We start from the raw sequence: 13,008 nt of genomic DNA on the forward strand, positions 1-13,008 counted from the left end.
CCCTTCCGGAAAAAAATATTCTGAAATCATCACTGACGGCAATGAACACCAACAAACACATTCACGTACCCAGTCAGAATGACCTCTGGAATCACAACAGATAACACAAGATTACGTCATCTTTACCCGTTCAGAGGGAGAGACGTCTTGCTTATTCAGCTATTGTGTCCAGAGTGTTATATGTGTGTGTTTGTATTTGGAATTAAAAGAAGTATAAGGCTTACTGGGGATGAACGTATTTCAGGTTGAAAGTGACTGGTAAGATATTTTGAATATAGATTTACTTAGTCTTCATTGTAAATCTAAATTTGTTACTAGGTGGTAGAGATTCAGTGGGTCGTGGGTCAAGATTTTTGAATGAGCCAGTGAGTCGTGGGTCAACAGGACGTGACCCACTGCGACCCACCATGATGCACTAATCCACTTTGATCCACTCTGACCCACCGCCCACCATGATCTACTCTGACCCACCGACCAACTCTCCACAGTGCATTGTAGACCTGAACGATGGCGAATTTGTCTACGTTTTACTTTCAAGGCTTCCATTTTTCTTTCTTTTTCATTCGTTTCTATTTGCTTACCTGAGATGAGTATATCTAACGTAAGTGAAAAAAGAACTTGCGGAATCGGTGTGCGTAATCATCACGATCAAACGAAAAAGGCAAATGAAATTACTTCTGGTATATAGTTAGGCCCTAATATCAACTGGGATGTTTGCTTTCATTATAATACATATCCTAACTGTAAGGGGAGAGTTGAAATCCAAAAAATTGACTTTCTCACGCGAACCATTCAATTTAAGGAGCTGAATTTCCGTATATTTTACAGCCTTGTTTTATTATAAGAGTAAACTCTTTAGTGAGTGGAGAGAAGGGTGTGGATCGTGGGTCATTGTTGATGACTATGGGTTTTGGTGGGTGGTGGGTCAGAGTGAGTCACGGTGGTTGGTGGGACATTGTGGATCGTGGGTCAGAGTGAGTCACGGTGGTTGGTGGGACATTGTGGATCGTGGGTCAGAGTGAGTCACGGTGATTGGTGGGACATTGTGGATCGTGGGTCAGAGTGAGTCACGGTGGCTTTTGGGTTCAGTGGGTCGTGAGTCACGGTGGTTGGTGGGTCAGTTTGTCATGGGTCGAGTTTTAATTGACCCACGCCAGTGGTTGGCTATATTTTGTTTCTTGCTTTGTCTTACAAAGAAGATCAACTTAAGAGTCTTCATCCCGGTGAAATTAAAATACCGCTAATCTTACAGTAATTATGTGATATCTTCAAATAGATAACAGATAATCGAAATGTGGAACAAGAGCGCCCTAGACAATATTATTTTGCGTGAGGTACCGTTATCACAAGTCACCTAGTGGCTTTCCGTTTTCAGCTGTTTAGAAACGCGAAAATAAATGCCGATTTTCAAAATGGCTCGAAATCGAAAGCAGATGAGTCGTGATAACGGTTTCTCATGTAAAATAATATTGTCTAGGGCGCTCTTGTTCCACATTTCAATTATCTTTTATCTATTTGAAGATATCACATAATTACTGTAAAATTAGCGGTATTTTAATTTCGCCGGGATGAAGACTCTTAATAACCCAAGCCCATTTCGATAAAAATTGTTAGGTAGAGGCTATATATCAAATAAACGCATACGTATTAAAAAAAAAATCTGCGGGAAAACGGTTCTTGGGTGTAAAAGCCCGCACCGAAAAATGTATTACTCGACGCCAAAAGCACAGGAAAAAAAAAAAAACGGCCGAAGAAAATGAAAATGCGCACAGATATACTACATGCAAAATGCGGGAATACGTGTTTCATAATTTCCTTCAAAAAACACTTGGGTAGAGCAGAAACCCCTCCAAACTTATTAAGACCAAATGTCAAAATTAGTAACGAAGGTAACAGCAGTCCTTTGCAGGATTGTAATGAAACTGTGTTGAGAAATACTTTCACCGCCCGTTTGTTCCTCTATAACGAAACGAGAGCGAGTGACTGCAGCGGGCGGTGGATACTATGTATAAAATAAGAGAATACGTGTTTTTTTTCTGCGGAAGAGTGTTTTTTGGTAAAAGGCCCTGCCTAGTGCCTATAGACTCCAGTAACCTTGAAAATCGGCGCCAAGTGTGCATAAACAAATAATCCGAAGCGAACGAAATTGCACACAAAGATGCTAGACGTAAAATAAGGAAACATGTGTTTTGTAGTTTCTTTGAAAAAAAAAAGTTTGAATGGGGCCTATTGCCTCTTCAAACCTATTGCCATCAAATGACAATAGGTCAAAATTAATAATGAAGGTAGTTCAGAAGTACCTAAAGTACATATAGGATTGTAATGAAAGTGCGTTGAGAGACAATATGCGTAAAACAAGAAACATATTGTGAATATTCTGCGGAAAAGGGTTATTGGTGACAAAAGCCCAGTGATAAATTATGACAACTGACACCTCACTGACGGATGAAGAGGACAGGAGGTAGTCAGAAGCAGATACATAATGCACTAAAAAGAAACAAAGTAGTGTGGAGTAGGGATGGCCGGATCCGGATCTGGCCGGATCCGAAGATCCGGATCTGATTGGGTCCGGATCCTTTGGATCCGGATCTCGAATCTCCGATCTGAATCCGGATCTCGGATTTCGGATCCGGATCCGGATCTTGGATTTTGGATCTGGATCCGGATCTCGAATCTCGGATCTGGGTCCGGATCTCGGATTTCGGATCGGGATCTTGGATTTCGGATCTGGATCCGGATCTCAAATATCGGATCTGGGTTCGAAATTCGGATCTGCATCCGAAATCCGGATCTCAGATCTTGATTCTTATCCAAACCCACATCCCACCCAAATTGTGATAAACTTGAATATCAAAAATTCACCGATAGTAATTTCACGAAGTACTGACAGTGAAGAAGAAAACAGAAAATTAAGACAGGTATTGACAAGTCTATTTGTCTCCTTGATTCTACACTAAAGATCAAATGCTTGCCTTACTAAAAAATAATCCTTCTGAAGAGGGTTTATGGCAATATACAATAATATAAATCCAATTATCATAAGTAGTACCTTTGACAGCCCCGCATTTCGCATCACCATCGCCTTTCATCCTGACAAGTGGGCAATTTACTTACCCACAATGACTTTTCAGGCATTCCAAGGACATCAATATCTCAGTTTGGGTTTGGGATCATTCTTCGGTGAACCTTGACTATCAGCATCAGCAGCTATTAGAGAATCAGAACTTATTTCTGTATTAGACAATGTGGGTAACTATAGTTTTTCGTCTATAGAAGACAGAGAGCGTGGCTTAGGTGCCCGTAGTCATGGGTTCAATTCCCGGAGAGGCACTCAACAATTTCGATGTTGACCCAGCATCGTGAGGACAATTGGGGAGCTATCTTAAGTAAGAGGTAGCGGACTGCAGTCTAGAAAGCCGGCATTAGGAACTTCGGGTGTCGATGCGTTGACTACTCATCCCCACTTTGAACGTAAGCCCGCTGGTAGGAACCAAAGGACTGTCGTGCCAAGAATTTAGTTTGTTTTAATTATCATAAATGCCTTCCTTATTATTAAATTTTATCCAATATTTTCTTTTCAACTAGTTTGGGAAACTCAGAGCTAGCTACTTGTTTTCTTTTTAATTCATGTTCATAGTTAGCACAACTAATCACTAAGGAAAAACAATCTTTTCAATAAAATTCGCCTCGCGTCTTTCGTAGCTCTAAGTTTAGTTATTTTTAGCTTCTTTTTTTTTCAAGTTGAAGGGCGGTTTATCATTTTCCCCTCGCTTACCCTATTCTTTTTTCTAGTTTTACCTAGGTTTCTTTGCACGGACATTGCGCCTATACGCACGTGCTTAGTGTGTTCGTTTACAAAAGCGGACCATTTTCCTGCCACTATAGAAAGTAAGAGTGCACTGTATCAGAGAAATATTAAATGACGTATGTAAGTGAATATATCTGTAACGAAGTCATAATTACTCAGTTTTTGCATCATACATAGTTTCCTCATCCTTATTAATTTCTTCACCCTCGCTTCCTGAATTCCAGTTCTAGTAGTTATTCTTTCTTAATGGGGGACTGATGTCTCATGTAGGCTTATTAACTATAACATCAGCAATAAAGAAAGTACGGTTTAATTTGCACTAATTTTAAAACATTACGTTAATTAAATAATAATAATAATAATAATAATAATAATAATAATAATAATAATAATAATAATAATAATAATAATAATAATAATAATAATAATAATAATAATAATACGGAGCGAGCTCAGGCTACTTGTTAGGATTCTTGCTTCGCAACTGGATAATACCGGGTTCGAATTCGGAGACCAGCCATCCTGACAAGATTTTCCAGGGTTGTTCCTCAGTTATACTGGGCAAATGCTAGGTTAGTACCTTGATCTAAGGCTCTGGAGACCTTCCTTTCATTCCTTTTCCAATGTTTTCATCTGTTGATTACTACAGTGTAAAATGGCCTCTGAGGATGTATCTGGTAGCTTATAGTAAATAAACAATAACGACGTAATATATCTTCACGAATTAATTTAACTACAGCCTTACAGTCCCAATAGATAGCCAAAGTTTTAATATCAATTTCCTGACTTTTATATACTATTTTCATATTGTTTCAGCTTTCAATTTTCTCTTGTATGTTCCCACCGAGAATTGAACCTGAGATCACATGAACAAATGCGAATATGTTAAATATTTTTGAACACTTTAATATACAAAACACAAAATGCTTCAATGATACGATGCATGGATATGTTTTGGTTACGTCCTGCGATGTATGATTAAAGAAGCCAAGAAGGTGAAGAAAAAATAACAGAAATCTCTTTTATATTTACTCCTTCAACAAACTCCCGACCTCAGAAGGGCAAGCCATAAGTTAAGTAATAAAGTCATACAACGAACACAACCATATCGCTCTCCTGAAATTCTCGTGTGTATGTTTAAAAATCTACTGTTGTTCCACGCCAACCAGTCTATATTTTTTGTTGTACTATATAGCTTCGAAGTGAAAGATATTCATTATTACATTTGTTGGTGGTTGGACTCGTGAGTCAGAAACTACTATTAATAAAGCGTTTGTTTTGTCTACTATCCCTGCGATTAGAAAGGCCTTATCTAACAGATATTTCATCTGTATATGAGAAAAGAAGAAAGTTTATTTTCTAAGAATAAAATAAATATTTTCAATGTGAAGCTAACATTAAGTTTCGAAGAGGAGCTAAACACAAGAATTTGTTACCATTTATATCAGTTTTCAGACAGTTCACTATACTCTGAAATGGAAAGAAATCGAACTGGGAAACATTTTACTAAAGAGACTTCGACAGAAAGTGCAATATGTAAATATTGCAAGGTTAAAATAAAATAAAGAACAAAGGTAACACAAACGTGTTATGGAAACATTTAAAAGCACAGCAACCTACTATATCAGTGAATCCTAAAAAAAGTTTTAACGAATTTTAGATATTCAATTTTATCATCACAATTTCAGATGTAGGTTTGGATACGAATCAAGATCTGAGATTCGAATTTCGGATCCAGATCCGAGATCCGGATCCAGGTCCGAGATCCGGATCTGAGGTTCGGATCCGAGATCCGGATCTGAGATTTGGATCCGAGATCCGGATCCGGATCTCACTGGATCCGGGATATCCGGATCTGAAAATTTTTGGCCATCCCTAGTGTGGAGTAGTCATTCCTACAAAAAAAGAAAAAAGGAAAGAAAGAAAAAAAAAGAAAGGGACTGAGGCACTTGGAAACATCGAGACATGTGAAAGCAGAAAGTATGAGCCTGAACAGAAGTACGTACAAGCATTTGTAGTGAGGATGTCTCGAATTTCGTTTCAACTTAAAATGACAGGAGATTTGAGACGAAATTCGAGACGAGGGATGCTTTATAGAATTCGGGACGAGTGGATCCAAATGTCTGACTCGAGTCAAGACGAAACTGCTTGTAAAAATACCGACTCGTCTCGAATGTCTCGAAAATATTTCCATATTTTCAAAAAATATATTTCGAAGAAAATATTCACTTAGAAACAGCTATCTGTCTTGAAACTAATACTAGCATTTATTACTTTTTTCAAAAGAAAATACAGAATGTGCAAACTTAATAGTTATTCTTTCAAAAAACAAGCTTTAATTTTCATCTCATTTCAGTTAATTAAAACTAATAATTGAATGTCATGATATTTAATAATAATTTAAATATAATAATAATATTTAAGCATTTATCCAGACATCTAGTTTGTGAATTTGTGTTATTATTAGTGTTGCCACGAGACGAGACGAGACGAGACTTTAGGCTGTCTCGTCTCGTCTCGTGCAAAGCATGTCTCGTCTCGTGTCTCGTCTCGAAAAAATGTGCTCGTCCCGTCTCGTGTCTCGTCTCGAGAGGTTCTGTCCCGTCTCGTCTCGTTTGTCTCGTTTTGTCTCGTAAAAAATATAGCAGCATACCATGGGAACGAAAGTAAAATGTAGCAGACTGCACCATGCTAATCAAGATACAACTAAGTTACAAGTATTACCCAGAACACACAAGACAAGAAATGTCACGGTAGCTACACCGTGAAGCCTTCACCTCTGGTGTATGTGGTAGTCGGTTCGATCTCGGTTAGTGCCATGTGAGCTTTGTGGTGGACAAACGTCGAATGTGTGTGGGGGCCGCGGTAGGTCAGTGGTAGAGCGTTCACCTCTGGTGCTTGGGGTCTCGGGTCCGATCCCAGCCCCCGCCAAGTGAACTTTGTGGTGGACAAGCACCGTGTGCGTGGGTTTTCTCGGGGTTCTCCCGTTTCCTCCCACTTTCTTCATTCCACCATCTCATTCATTACTCATCATCACCGTCTCCTTTAGCCTGACCGGCATAACCGTGGGACGTAAAACTCAAAGGTTTCATTTCATTTCATTTTTCGTATGTGTGTTTTCTCGAAGTAGTCTAGTATCCTACCACTTTTTTCATTCCACTAATTTTCCCATCAACATCCATTCGGGGTGGGGCAAAGTTGCCTAAAGGTCTTAAAAATAAATTCAAATAAGCTCACGAGGCAAGGAAAAATAGTTTACAAGATAATATATCTCTGCTGTTAGTTGTCTGAGGCTTCTCGACCCTGGCTTTTTTTTTTTTAACATTCTGAAATGTAATTTGTTTCACCAGTTTCAATACACGAATATACAGTAAATTGCTCATAGGTACGTCCAAGATGAAGACACTAATGTCAAATAATGTTTACACGACAAGCAAAGTTCGATGTAAAGGTGTCACCATCCCCGACACTATCGTATACTACATTGGTATACAAAATTTTGCTTATTATTATTTCTTGATGAATTTTTATGTATTTTGACCCTCTGAACACGAATCTGGCACTTATTTTTATGTAGTGTCAATATTTTCAATGATTTAAGCATGTTTTATTTTTCTCCTATACTGATTTATGCAGAGTAATGTGTGTCCTTTTACTTCGATACTCGCTAGGTGGAATCGCATTTGTTATTAAAAATAATTGTTCAGAGTACGAAACAGAGAATATAGATTCTAAAGATACATAGCAGAATTGTAAATTGATTAAATAGAGTTATTCAAGTGTGAAGCTGATTTTGGAGAAAACAAAATATAAGGAACATCAATGGGACGTGTGTGGGGATTTCAAAATTACTGGTTTTCTTCTTGGGTTGCAAAGTGGTTATACTAAATATTCCTGCTTTCTATGTCTGTGGGACAGTCGGACAACTAACCAGCATTATGATCAAACCACGTGGCCTGAAAGAACGGAGCTTATTCCAGGAACACATAATGTGATAAATGAAGCATTAGTGCCCAGGGAGAAGATTCTCATGCCAACATTACATATTAAGCTGGGATTGGCAAAACAATTTGTGAAAGCTCTGGGTCGCAATTCACCTGCCCTACAATGTATCAAACAAATGTTTCCAGCTTTATCAGAGTCAAAAGTTCTGGCTGGCATTTTCACAGGGCTTCAGATTCATGTCATGCTTAATAGTGCTCCACTTAAACAAGAAATGACGGAGTTGGAAAGAAACGCTTGGGGGGCCTTTCATAAATTGGTGACGGGATTTCTTGTGCATAACCGAAGTGAAGCGTTTGAACACCAAGTTAAGACACTCATTGATCAATATCGAGCATTGGGATGTAGAATGTATTTAAAATTACATATGCTACATTCATACTTGGATTTCTTTAGGGAGAATTAAGGAGATGTTAGCGAAGAGCAGGGGAACGTTTCCATAAGGGCATTGAGGTAATGGAAAGCAGATACCAACAAAGGTGGGACTGTGCAATGATGGGTGATTATATTTGGGGGTTAGTCCATGACGAAGTAAACGTTTCCCACAAAAGAAAAAGAACCACTAACTTTCACTTTTGACTACGGAATTCCAGTACTTGATGAACACTTTCCTCCAATCTCAAGTACTTTTGTATATAATTTTTATAAGAAATGTAATATTCATATATTTTAGTATTTATGTATTGTTATGTAGATTTTTGTTACCCAGAAAGTTGATGTCCAAAATGTGTTATGTTTGTAATTCAATGTTCCTATAAGACACAATTGTATAATATATTACTGTTTGAGTAAAATCTAATATGCTTATAGCATTACAAATTTTGACATTACGGGAAAGTAACTGTCATACTCGTCTTCAGCGGGTGCAAATCATATATAGCCTATATATATATATATATATATATATATATATATATATATATATATATATATAGACAGAGAGAGAGAGAGAGAGAGAGAGAGAGATGGAAAGATATATAGATAAATAGAGAGATAGATATGTGTGTACACTTTGATTTCATATATTCCAGCCTTTAGGTTTCCATACCAATCCAAAAACTACTTTCCATTTTAGCATATTTAGATTTGTTGCAATTATTCTTTTTTTTTTTTTTTTTAAAAAAAAAAGCTCGGAACCAAATGATTTTATTGAGTAATGGAAAGTATTTGATTGAAATGTTATATGTTACTGCACAGTAAGCTCTACTTAAAGTGCCATAGTAATGGGAGCTGAAAGACACATCGGACCAAAGAATGCTTGGGGCCAGTCTTCACCTCCATGGTACAAATCTGTTCCCATAACCGCGGGGTGTGTGCCACTATATGGTGGTTGCCTAGTTTGTGTAACAAACTCATGACAGTACACCCAGATTAGCTAGTGGTCTAAAAAAGTAGTTGATTTTTGGTGGCCATTTTGGATTAAAGTTTCTTATATTCCCTGTCTTTGATTTTGTTTTTGGAATGACATTAAGGATGATATTCCTGGAAGCTCATGTATCACGATTGTTTCATTCAATAGACAGAGGACACTTTTCTATGAAGGCTTTCAACATGTTTTCACACAAACATGTCTTCTCCTTTTGCAATCTATATGACTACTGGCAATTTCAATCTTGGCCATTTCCGCCAGCGTTTTCATTTTCGAGACACGAGACGAGACGAGACATTTCAAGAGACGTCCCGTCTCGTGTCTCGTCTCGTTTTCGAGACGGGACAAGTAGTCTGTCTCGTCTCGTGTCTCGTCTAAAAGGTTCTGTCTCGTCTCGTGTCTCGTCTCGTAACAACACTAGTTATTATTCAGTTCAAAATATTTTGTCGTTGCAAAATCTGTCGAGGAATCATGCCTGTTGTGCTGTAAGGCTACGAAACATACTCGCTTATTCTGAGGGAAGAACGCATAGTGAAAATATTTACGAGTAAAATCCTGTCACGAATATTCAGAGTCAAGAGGGACGGGAATGGGGAGTAGTGGAAAACTCATAACATAACGAGGAACTGCATAGTTTATATCGTTTACCAAATTTTGTTAGGATCGTCAAGTCTAAGTGGCTTACGTGAGCCGGTCATGTAGCCAGGATGGGGGGGGGGGGGAAGGAAAGTTTTAAGACGAATCTCACAGGAATAGGAATACAGAGTAGAAACTGGATTCAGTTGGCTAAGGACAGAACTTACGGAGAGTTTTTGTGAACACGGCATTGAACCTCAGGATTGCATAGGTCATAGAGTTAGTTAGTTAATGTAAATAAGGGATTAAGAAGGATATATATAATGTTCTAGAAACTACACAAACGCAACAACAAAAGATTAGAAGTTTTCGAAATGTGTATATGGAGAAAAATGGAGAAAAATAAAAGGGTCGAACTGATAATGAATGAAGAAGTGTGAGAACAGTGGAGAAAAGATTTACTGTAACTAAACAGGGGATAAAAAACTGATTAGGACAGTAGTATACGCAGTGTCTCAACAAGGAAGGGAGTTCAACGAGATACTGCATAGGAATGGAATATCTCGGCGTAATAGTAGCTACAAAATGTTCGTCTACGAATCATGGCATTGATTTTTACCTTTTTTACTACTCTACCTAGCGTAAGTTTACTATATAGTAGTCAGTGGCGACTTCATGAAATTATAAGATAAACGTTTCTCCCGGAACGTATCTCAGATCGTACTGAAAGTGGTTGCCAGTATTTTTGCAATATTTCACCTCCTACGTATGGAAAGTTCTTCTTCCGGTGCAAATATTCTGGAATCATCACTGACAGCAATAACCACCAACAAACACTTTCATGTACCCAGTCAGAATGACCTTTGGAATCACAGGGACAATAGGTAAGATAAGATTACGTCATCTTTACCCTTGTAGAGGGAGAGACGTCTAGCTTAGTCGTCACTTGCTGTGTGTATAGTGTTATGTGTGTGTTTGTGTTTGCAATTAAAAGGAGTCTGAGAATTACTGGAGATGAACGTGCTTCAGGTTGAATGAGGCTGGTAAGGTATTTTGGATATTGATTGATTGATTTATTTATTTTTCTTCTTTTTATCTAATTATGCCTGGGCGGCTAAGGGACATGTGGACCTGCTGATTATAGTGGAATACGAACAACTTTTTTCGTTCAACTGTAACCACACCGGGAACCGAACCCGGGACCACGCACACCAAAGGCAATCGTGCTAGCCACTAGGCCAAGCGAGGGTCCTGTTACTTGCGCTGCCTTACAAGGAAGAACAACTTAATGATCCAAGCCCATTTCATTGCTATTAATATATAATAAAGATTTAATGAATTCTTGTGTGTGTAATATATATATATATATATATATATATATATATATATATATATATATATATATATATATATAATTTTCTGCGGAAAAACGGTTCTTGGGTGCAGAATCGCACACCGAAGAAGTTATTACTTGACGCCGAACATGTACATGTATAGTGAATTATTTGATTCATTCATATTGGCTCAATAATATCTTAAGGATCATGGAGGTAATGTTGTTATAACGCAGCGTTGCGTCAATAGGCGTTAAAACAGAAAATTGCTGATTCAGTGATGAATTCATGAGGTGCCCCGGGGAAGGGGAATTCCTTCCGAGACCATATATCCTATCGTGTTCAATATAGGTTCCCAGCCTTTTTTATAATATTACTATTCACACCCAGTGTATCGTAACTCGTCCCCTGTGAAAATCTGAATTCATGAGTCAAAATGTGTTGGCCACAGGGCAAGATGAGACAACCTAATTTCTTGTCTCGCCTCGATCCTGGAAGAATTCATTCTCGTCTGTTCTTGATTCTAAAAAAAAAAAAAAAAAAAAAAAAAAAAAAATTCTCGCTTCTTCTCGAATCTTTTTTCGTCTCGTTTCGTAAATTTATGCACAAAATTTAACCCAGATCTTTTTATTATTAATTTTACTAATCAGAAAATATCCTTGTCACAAGAGGTTCACGAAGATTGTGATATAACAATATTCAAATCAGGTCCGGCGTTAGGAGTTGTGAGGCTTATTTGGGTATGATTAAGGTCGGACCTATTTTTCCATTCAATCTGTAATGTGTTGTTTGTACTTGACAAGCCGATTACACTTTAGAACGGCGCCCCTTAGGCGCACGCGGGTCCCAAATTGAGAACAATCGCTCCAATTGGCTAAACTTCGGCACTTATTCAAACTTTATTTATTATTAGAGTATATTTTGTAATGACCTGCGTATCTTTAAGCATTGTTAAATGCTCTTCACTGTGTTCGTACAATTACTTTATCACTCTATGAATCATGTTACACTAAAACCATGTTTGAGATCTAAAACTTACGTGAAATAGTGTTACACAAGACTCGAGAAATTTCTTGTCTCGTCTCGTATTACTTACTCCTCGTCTCGTCTCGTGGAAAACATTAACCGAGACGAAGAGGCTAGCTATAGACTGTGATATGGAGAAGTCCCTTCAGCTACTTGAAATATCACAATACTTATGATAATGATAATCCCTTGAGCTACTTGAAATATCACAATACTTATGATAATGATGATGATAATCCCTTGAGCTACTTGAAATATCACAATACTTATGGATGATAATCCCTTCATCTACTTGAAATATCACAATACTTATGATAATGATGATGATAATCCCTTCAGCTACTTGAAATATCACAATACTTATGATAATGATGATGATAATCCCTTCAACTACTTGAAATATCACAATACTTATGATAATAATGACGATAATAATGATAATAATCATCATGATAATAATATGATGATAACCTCATAAAATGTGGGCGTCTGGGCGAGTTGTATCCATTCTATGAAATCTAATTTTTCACTACAGTTTCAGTATCACTTTTAGGGCCATTTTAGAAAATAAAGGTTCTATTTAAAAAAAAAACTTTCAGTATAGATAAACCGTTTCTGGTCGGTTGTGGGTTTTCAAAATACCAATATTAAATTTTAAACATCGATTTGGTATCGTATGTTATGTTTTTCTTTCAATACTTTATGCAATATCAGCTAAGTGTACCGCCTGGTATGATTTACGTTTATAAGGATTCAGTCCCGCGACAGACAAATATTGCGATTGCTGGTTCGGTTTGTTTGTGTTTTGAAGTTCTTTTCAGAATCTAGGTAATATGAACGTGAACTACTTTTCACAATCGAGGTAATATGAACGTGAACTGAGGTAATATGAA

At 37.5% G+C, this 13,008-nt stretch overlaps 1 protein-coding gene across 1 annotated transcript in view; it reads left to right on the plus strand.

Moving 5' to 3' along the window:
* Positions 1-159: 159 nt before the first annotated feature.
* The window catches only part of LOC145672006 (uncharacterized), a 111,656-nt gene continuing 98,807 nt past the window's right edge, over positions 160-13,008 (plus strand). Inside the window, exon 1 of the mRNA XM_081741195.1 lies at positions 160-258. The gene's annotated coding sequence lies outside the window, so the exon portion shown is untranslated. The remainder of the gene's footprint in view (positions 259-13,008) is intronic.

Source organism: Thermobia domestica, chromosome 2 (assembly GCF_964235325.1).
Source record: "Thermobia domestica chromosome 2, izTheDome1.hap1.1, whole genome shotgun sequence".
In the NCBI taxonomy this organism is placed as follows: domain Eukaryota; kingdom Metazoa; phylum Arthropoda; class Insecta; order Zygentoma; family Lepismatidae; genus Thermobia; species Thermobia domestica.